The 9081-nt window shown below is 51.3% G+C and overlaps 1 long non-coding RNA gene across 1 annotated transcript in view; it reads right to left on the bottom strand.

The window, feature by feature from the left end:
• The window catches only part of LOC114484847 (uncharacterized), a 20583-nt gene extending 11778 nt beyond the window's left edge, over positions 1–8805 (bottom strand). The window contains exons 1-3 of the long non-coding RNA XR_003678213.2: positions 8323–8805; positions 3188–3368; positions 1746–1953 (exon numbers count right to left, since the gene is read on the bottom strand). This is a non-coding gene — a long non-coding RNA (uncharacterized lncRNA). The remainder of the gene's footprint in view (positions 1–1745; positions 1954–3187; positions 3369–8322) is intronic.
• Between the last annotated feature and the right edge of the window lie 276 nt (positions 8806–9081).

Below are 9081 nucleotides of genomic sequence, written 5' to 3' on the forward strand. Positions count from 1 at the left end.
GCCCGCGTACAAAAAAAAAAAAAAAAAAAAAAAAATAAATAAATAAATAAATAAATGAGTGAATGAATGAACTGGCAGGGCTGACCATTCTCTGGCCAGTTGCCCAAACCAGAAAAAAGGATGCCATTCATGACTTTCTCTCACCCCCAGCCATCCATCCATCGCGCCTCCTAAGGAACAGCTCTCCCATCAACCACCAAACCTCCTCCCTCGGAGCCAGACCCTCACTCACCTGGAATGCTGCTGCAGCCTCCCTTGCCTATCCTCCTTTCCCATCTTAAAAATCTCATTAACCAACAGAAAAGTTCATTAGCCAAATTGGGGGCATGCTGCCGCAGGGCTGAGCCATTATCGGGCACAAAAGAAAATCTTATCCCTGTCACTTACAAAATTAACTCCAAGGAACTCAGGCACTGCAGGCCACGGCACACCCTCCTTCCCAAGTAGTCCTGGAGTGTGGCCAGGGGGTGGCGGCAATGACCAGGGGTGGTCACTCACAGCCCCAGACCATGACGGAGCAGGAACCCCACCGCGGTCGGGTCACGCACTGACACCCTCCCTGGCTCACCCCAGGACACTTTGAACGTGAGGCCAGCCGCTCCTGTATCATTAAGCAGCTGGCACAGGGCCCTGGGAAACGTCTTAAATTGATGACCACTGGCTCTGATGACCACACTGGTCAGCAGAGCTGACCACGTTTCTGAGAGCAGCTGCCCTGAGCTCTACGAATCAGGATCTAGGGAGAGGTGAAAGGGCTTGTGGCTGGTGACTCCAAGGCACGCTGTCCCTCCTCTGTGGTCTCCGCCACCCCCAACCTCCACCATGCATTTCATCCTCCTTAGACTGAAGGACCCAGGGGACCTAAAGTTCCCTGGAAACAATCTGGGTTTCAATCCAGGCTTTGCCATGTGCCACAGAAGTCAAGTCACCTGACCTCTGAGAGCCTCACTCTTCTCTGCTGTAAAATGGGCATGACAGTCCCACTTCCTGGCACTGGTTAAATGAGATACACATAAAGCATTTGACACAAGCCTGGACATAGTGGGTCCTCAGAAAACAGTAGCAGTTACTACTATTACTGAAATAAAATAATGAAGCCCCTTCACTGACTTTGTCTATCCATTTGGAAAATGGTTCTACGGGATAAACGATTGACTCCTGATTTTCATGAGACTTCTCTCATTCTGGGCTTTCTGTTCCCTTTGGGATTCAAAGGGTTGAAGAATTTGATCAAGGTCACATAGCTGGTAAGTGGTAGATGCAGGCTCTGAACCCAGCGTTTCTGACCCCAAAGCTAAGCTCTTCTCACCATACCATGTGCTAAGGAGGGGCAGCTGTGCAGACATGTGAGCCTGCAGACGGATGGCTGGCTACACCTGAACACATTCGTTGACCACGTTTTCCTTCTTGCCAATCGTCAATTGCATGGGAGACTTCAACACTAGCCATATGCGGTGGGTGGAAAATCTGTCATCTTGGGGATCAGGAGATCCCGGGTCCAGGCACAGCTCTGCCACAACTCTCTGTGGCCCCTTAGCTGGGTCACACCCTCTCTCCGAGCCCCTTCACCATCTGTAAAGAGGAAGGAAGGTTTCTGACTCTAAACAATGTTCCAGCCCAATTCCTTCCAAGGGTCCTCCTCTAAGGCACCTGGTCTTAGGTTTGGAGGTGCCTGAAACTTCTCACCATGCATCCTGCACCCCGACACAGTGTCACCCCACGGAGGCTGAGCACACCTGACCCACCTGCGCTCCGTCTCCTCAGAGAGCAGCACAAAAGACTAAAGGTAGACTTCAGGAGTTCCCTGATTCCACATGAGGCAGTTTCGTGGGGATGAAAGATTCTGGAAACGGAAGATCTCCTTGGGATGTAAAATCCCCAAGCTGGTACGTGATAACCACTGATCAGCGAAGAAGAATAACAATGATAGCACGAAACCTTTTTTTCCGCTTGCTGTAAATGAAAGAGATGCATTGGATGTCTAATTAGCAAAATATTAGATAATTGGTGTAATCTGGTACTATTCCCTTTTTGACAGCCTCTGCTGTGCTGTCCCATTTCAAGCTTGAGCTGCCGGTAATATCAGCTGATAATTGTAATAGTGAAAATGAAAAATCAAATCAGAGTCATTGGAGGCTCCCATTAAATTGATTTAAGGCTGGAAAAATTAACGGGATTCCCTTGCCTCCCCGGCTCTTCCCCCACCTGGTCTCTGCCTTGCTCTGCCCCAGAGCAGAGCTGCCACATGAAGAGAGAGGTTGGGTGGGGGTCTGCCCCTCGGCCCGTGACCCGCTCCCACCCTGCAAAATGGTCAGGATCCACCTCCCCTGAAGGCAGTGGTGGGAGTTCAGTAATAGAATAGGGTAAAGGGCCCAACGCCGGGGCCTGGACAGAGCAGGTATATCTTTCCTTTCCCATGAGGACCAAGCCTCTGAGACAGAACAACACAGCACAGGGTATTTCTAAGTTTGATAATGCCAAGAAGTGGAGTCAGTATGATGTGTGTCCCATCTGTTCAAGTGACAGAAATCACCTCAAACCAGCTTAGAGATAAAAGAACATTTATCGGCTCATGAAACTGGGAAGTCCAGAGGAACAGCTGGTCCAACGATGTCACCACACCATCTTTTCTGTCCTCTCCCACCGCAGCTGGAATTGTTCCACAGCGAGCTGGTGTGGGGATGGGGGTGGGGAACATGACCACAGACAGCTTCTGGATTCATGTCGGCCCCGGTTTAGCAATGTCAGAAGAAACAGCTTCTCTCACCCAGCATCAATGTATAAAGCCCAGGGAAGGGCCCTGATTGGTTCATCTAGAGTCACATGCCCATCTCTGAGCCAATCACTATTGCCAGGTGGCTTAATATTATATTGACTAGGCCTGGGTCCCAACCCATTCCTGGGACTGAAGGAACAAGGTGTTAATAGGATTGGCACCCCCACCAGGAAAGCAGGTGAAGGGGCATCCCGAAAGGATGCTTTTACTACCAGAAGAGGAGGAGGCATGTGGTTACAGAAAATGAACCATCCCAAAGTTTAGCATCTTAGAACAACACCCTTTATGATGATGTCATGATTCTGTGGGTTGACTGGGTTCAGTTTGGTGGTTCTTTTGCTCGATGTGACATCATCTGGATCTGTAGTCATCTGGGGACTTGACCAGGCAATAGCGTCCAAGACAGCTCACCTGAGTGCATGGTGCCCAAGGCCAGGACTCTCTCTCAGGTCTTCTCTGTCTCTGTGGGTCTGCCCCAGTTGCGTCTGCAGCAGGGTAGCTGGACTTCCCATACGGCAGCTCAGGGCTCCCAAAAGCATGAAAGAAGAAGCTACCAGGCCCAGAAATGGCATAGTGTCACGTCCATCATATTCTGTTGTCAAGCAGGAAGACAGACTCAGATTCAAGCGTAAGGTAAGAAATTTCTCAGTGGGGACAGTGACAAAGACTCTTCAGCATTTTTAACCCATCCTGGGAGGACTGAGCAAACAATGGCAGCAGGTGCGCCCCCTACTGTCCACTCAGCTGTGAATTAACTCCAGAAGCACTCATAGAGGCCCTGCTCAGTGCCAGGCCTTGTGCCAGCGGCTGGACCTGAAGTTGGACCTCCCCATGACCCCTTCCCTTGTCAGGGGGAGGGTCCTGTGACTGGGCTGTTGTGTATTTGCTGTCATGGGAGCCAAGCCATTCTGGAGGCACAGGTCTTTCCCTATGAGGCAGTCCAGTGAAACATGGGAAAAGAAGAGGAGAAGGCCTTTCCCTGGGAAGGAGATGCTCAGGGGCTCCGAGGGGGACTCTTTGAGCCGTCAAAGGTGGGGTTTCTCGCTCTCCCTCATCAGAGCAGAAAGGTTCTGGAACCAAATTGGTCTGTGTTTGAATCCAGGGCCTCCAAAGACCAGCCTTGAAGCCTTGAATGGGTCCCTTTGGCTCTCTGCACCTCAGTTTCCTCATCTCTAAAATGGGGTTGATAATTACCCACCTCATATAGCTCTAAGGAGGAAACGGACTCACATGTAGAAAAGCTAGTACAGTGCCTGGCACACAGTAGGTGCTCAATAATGAGGCCCTATTAGACAGGTTACCACCACTCCCCAATGTCTCAACCGGTTCCAAGGTCTGTGCTGTGTCCCAAGGACACCCTGCCCTGTGGTTTCATCTCAGCCGATTCAGCTTCTTCATACCCAGGTGCCCTAACCTCTCCTTCCCCCCAGTCCTGAGCATCCCTGGAGGAGCTGGCCCCAGTGTCCTTCCCTGGTCTAACCATCCCCAGGAGAGCACTGGCCCCTCTGAGCTCCTCCATCCCTGCCTGTGGGGTTCAGGACAGCTCAGAGGGGTTGGACTCAACATACTTATTTCATTTCACACACATTGAGTTTGGGCCTCTTGAACCTCATATCCAGAGAAACATGCAAATTGATGCAAATGATCCCTGATTTATGCAAAATAGCATGCAAATATATGTCCCTGGATTTGCCAAAGAAAAAGGCCCGGTCACCTAATTTAGCAGAAATAACAGAGGGATAAAATTGTGTCTGTCAGTCAGAGTTAGGTTCAGGCTCAAAGAACTCTGGAGGCCTTCTGGAATGGAGCTGAGGGATCCCTAATCACCCTGGGCCACAGACCCTGCCCCCAACCCTTGAAACCAGGAGCCCCCAGCCCTGGGTTTGCCAACAGAGCCCAGCTTCACAGTGGTGCCCTGTTCCCCTGCAGCTGAGCTCCCAGGATCTCCCTTCCCTCCAGATGGGGCCCTGGAAGAGGACGCTCCCCAACCCCACCTCCCTGCCCACATATACCCACATGCTCACTACCAATCAGGCCCATTGTAAATATCATTCAATTAAAAAGAGCTACCACTGAGTGGGCAGGCCCTGTGCTGAGTACTTTCCACACACGGCTCCTTCACTCCTGGCAGCAGCCCAGGATAAGGAACTGTTATCACCATCTTACAACAGGTGAAACTGAGACCAGCAAGTGGAAGGCCCCACATCTGTGAGACCCCCCCCAAACCAGCGTTGTTCTCTCCCCTACACACTGGGTCTCCAAGGACCTTTTCTTTTCACACCTGTGTTGGCCTCAAGGCTAGGGCCTTAGCTCCAGGAGGGCAAGGACTGTATCTGCTCCGGAGCCCCGCCCAGAGCGTGGAGCACAGAAATGAATGAAGCCCGCTCTGGGGTATCACTTGCTCAAACACAGGTATGTTTTCTGCAAACTTAAACTGCCTATTTTATGGACCCCTTAAACAGCTCACAATATGGTGCCTATCAGGACAGTTTTCACTGCACTTTGCCCTTATTTTCCAAAAACACTTGGTGAGAGTGTCCTAAGGCAGCAGAACCAGTAAGACTTTCTGCACACACTGCTGAGTTCTCCGAGCTATGCCTCTCTAAAGGAGGTGCTAAGGGCTCACAACGTGCCTGGCGCGTTTAACGCTCTAAAGAGGGGCATCTCAGATACAGACGCCTGGCAGGGCTCCTGTGTGAGATGATAATTAGCCAGTTAATGAGGGCTCACCGTGGGCCAGGGGTTGCTCGGAGTATTTTACATGAATTAACTCATTTCATCCTCAAAACAGCTCATGCAATCAGTGCTATTACCATCCCCACGTTCTAGAAGAGGAAACGGAAGCTAAAGGTCCGCAAATATTCTGTGGCTTGTACTGGCACTTGGGCCCCTGTTCTCACACCTCTGTCCTCAGGCAGCAGAGGGAGGGGGCGGGGCCGGGACAGGGGTTGAGGATAGGGCGGCAGGGAGTGCAGGGTTAAGGGTATGGGCATTAAGGCCACAGCCCTGGGGTTGTCTTCTGTGCTGTGTGACCCTGGGCAAGTGACTTCACCTCTCTGAGCCTCAGTTTCCTCATCTGTAAAGTGGGGATAATAACAGAACCTCCTTGGGGGGTGGTTGTGCCGATTCCCTGCCATCAAGGTTATAACGCACTTAATCCGGTGCCTGGACCCGGACGAGAGCTCAGCACCTCTGGATTACTATTGAGCAGGACTTGGGCTCACAGAGGTGGGGACCCAGGGGTCACACGCAAAGCGGTGACAGAGCCAAAACTCAAACCCACATCTCCTGACTAAAGGCCCAGCACCCTTTCCACCACGCAGCCTGCCCATCCGTCGGGGACTGGCTTCCAGGATGGGGCACCTGTAAGAATCTGTTCCCTGCAGAGAAGGAGCCAGCTGTCTGCCTGGGGGAGAGAGCCTATAATGGCCAGGCTTCTCAACAGAAAAGGTTTGTGGTTTCTGTTGATATGAAAAGATAACAAGAAATAGCTCAGGTAATTATATTAATCTTCCTCAATTTACACATTCTTGCTATCTGCTATTTCCCCAGGAAAGTGTAAATGAGGAGTTGAGAGCAGTTCAGCAGCGCTGTAATTAGGTCTGTGTCGTGAAAAAGTTTCTGTTGTGTGTCTTGTTATCAGATCTCTTCACAGCTGAGGGTCCTGCCTCCCCTGTCAGACCGGAAGCTCACCAAGGGCAAGGAATTATCTCCCACTTCAGGCTGGGGGTCTCCACCATCTGATTGGAGAATCCTCCAAGGGAAGGGATAGATCTCCCCCATCAGACTAGGGTCTCCTCCTGGGGAGAAACTGTATCTTCCCCATCAAACTGGCAGATCCCTGAGAGTTGGGTTGGGTCTCCCCCATCAAGTTTGGGGTTCCCTAGAACAGGCCCATGTCTCCCTGTTGGACTAGCAACTTCCCCATCAAACTAGGTGAGAAAGGCTGTGAGTCCTCCATCAGACTGGGAGCTCCCTGAGAACAAGGACCTCTCCCCCATCAGACTGGGAACATTCTCGTCTGGCTCTGTCTTGCCCATCAGACCGGTGGGGTCAGTGCTGTTAACATCCTCATATTCTGTGGCTGAAGCTGACTCCGTCCTTGTGTGGACCCCACCCACATGAACACGCATGCACGTGCGTGGCAGTCTAAAGAAAGCAGGATCAGACCCACAAGAAAGCAGGTGTCAGAGGCTCTGTGACCTCCATGGAATAATGGGGCAAGTTTATATGTGTGTGTACTGGACTTTCATAGGGTCACACAAACATGTTGGTGTCAGGAGGGCTGGTTCCCCTCGGACAGGACAAAAAGGAGCCACACATGGTTCTGGCCTCAGGGAGGGACAGCTGAGGTCCCCTGAGCTGAGCCTAGGATTTGGAAACAGGCCAGGAGAGTCTGGGCCAGAACACAGCCCCGACCCCTAGCCCAGCCCCAGTCCCTCCTGGAACCAGACCTCCCAGAATGGCAGACCTCTGCCCCACCATCCTTGTCCCCCTCCCCGGGCTGTGTGCACTGCAGGTTACTGCACCCTCTGAGCCTCCGTTTCTTCATCTCCCTCCCTTTCCAGTTAATTTTGGTTTTTCTGTTGTTTGTTTGTTTGGTTTTAATATTTAGTTAGTTGCGCTGTGTCTTACCTGCAGCATGCGGGGTCTTCATTGCCGTGTGCAATGAAGGGATCTTTTTGTTGCGGCATGCAGGATCTAGTTCCCTGACCAGGGATCGAACCCAGTCCCCCTGCATTGGGAGCGCAGTCTTAACCACTGGACCACCAGGGAAGTCCCCTTTTCCAGTTAATTTTGAAGATTCACTGAAATAATGCTTGTAGCAGTAGCAGCAGGACTAGAAGATGTAGTAATGATAGTAATAACTAATACCTAACATCTACTAAGCGCTCACTGCCACCCTGCAAGGAAGGCATTATTAACCCATTTATTCAGCTGAGGACGTGGAAGTACAGAAGCCTGTCCCTTGTCTAAGGCCACATGGTAAATACATGATAGAGCCAAGATTCAAATGCAAATCTGCATCACTCCAAAGCATGAATCTGCTGCACCACACCTCACTGCCTCCAGAAAGCCTCCCTCGATTGAATCTCCTTTGCACCAGTACCCTGCTTGCTGGACTGCATGTTCCATGAGAACAAGGACAATTTCATGTCCCCAGTGATTCTAGTGCAAAGTACCCAGTTGTATAGCAAGGTGACGTGTTTGAGATATAAGCCCAAGGTTTATTTTCATCCCCTATAAATCTTGATGAGTCAACATCTCCCTGGCCCCCACCCCACTAAAACAATGCCAGAGAGCATGTGTGTGTGTGTTGCAAGGGAGGAGGGAGAAGTTGTTATGGGCTGAATGTGGGTCCCAACCACCAATGTGATGATATTTGGAAGTGGGGCCTGTGGGAGGTGATTAGGTCATGAGGGTGGAGCCCTCATGAATGGGATTAGTGCCCTTATAAGAAGTGGAAGAGACACCAGAGCATCTTCTCTCCATCACGTGATGATATAGCAAGAAGGCAGCCTGCAAGCCAGGAAAAGAGCTCTTACCAGACACTGAATCATCCAGCACCTTGATCTGGGAATTCCCAGCCTCCAGGACTGAGAAAGGAATTGTTAAAGTCACCCAGTGATGGTCTTTTGTTACAGCAGCCCAAGCTGACTAAGACATGGGGGATGAAACCTGAAAGAAACAACCAGATTTGAGTTCCAAATTAGATATTTTTGTGTCCATAGCAAGACCATCTTCTTGAAAGCCTGGCTTTGTTGGGGAAGAAAACATTTAAAAATTATAAAAGCCACAGCCAGCTCTCCTGGGCACTCAGTACGGCAGTCCATGCTCTACTGGGGGCACGGGGGATGCTCAGCCCGAGGCCATCTCTCTGGCTGCAGTGAAGCAGGCTGGAGGGCTGGATGAATGGCTCTGGGAGCGGCCTCGGCCAGGGACCCTACTGACGAGAGGTAGGGTATATGCCCAGTGTCCTCACCCCGAAGCCGGGGGATTCTGAGGTTCTGCACGTCTCCCGAGCTCCCCAGCACGGGTCACCTGCTCAGTTAACACACACTCCTCTGGCTTCCGTCCCATCCCTGTCTCACGTCCCATCCCAGTGTCCCCAGTTCGAATCAAAATCCTCGTCTCAGGATCTGCTTCTGGGGAAACCCAGGCCAAGTCACTTCCTTTGACGAAGCAAGAGCAAAGCTCCACGTCTGAGCCCAGAGACCCCCACAGGCCACAGAGCAGCTCTTCCCAGGCCAGAAATCCCATTTTAATCAGCAAGTTGGAAATGGGGGAGACTGGAGGAGACAAGC

The sequence above is a fragment of the Physeter macrocephalus genome, unplaced genomic scaffold, assembly GCF_002837175.3.
Source record: "Physeter macrocephalus isolate SW-GA unplaced genomic scaffold, ASM283717v5 random_99, whole genome shotgun sequence".
In the NCBI taxonomy this organism is placed as follows: Eukaryota; Metazoa; Chordata; class Mammalia; order Artiodactyla; family Physeteridae; genus Physeter; species Physeter macrocephalus.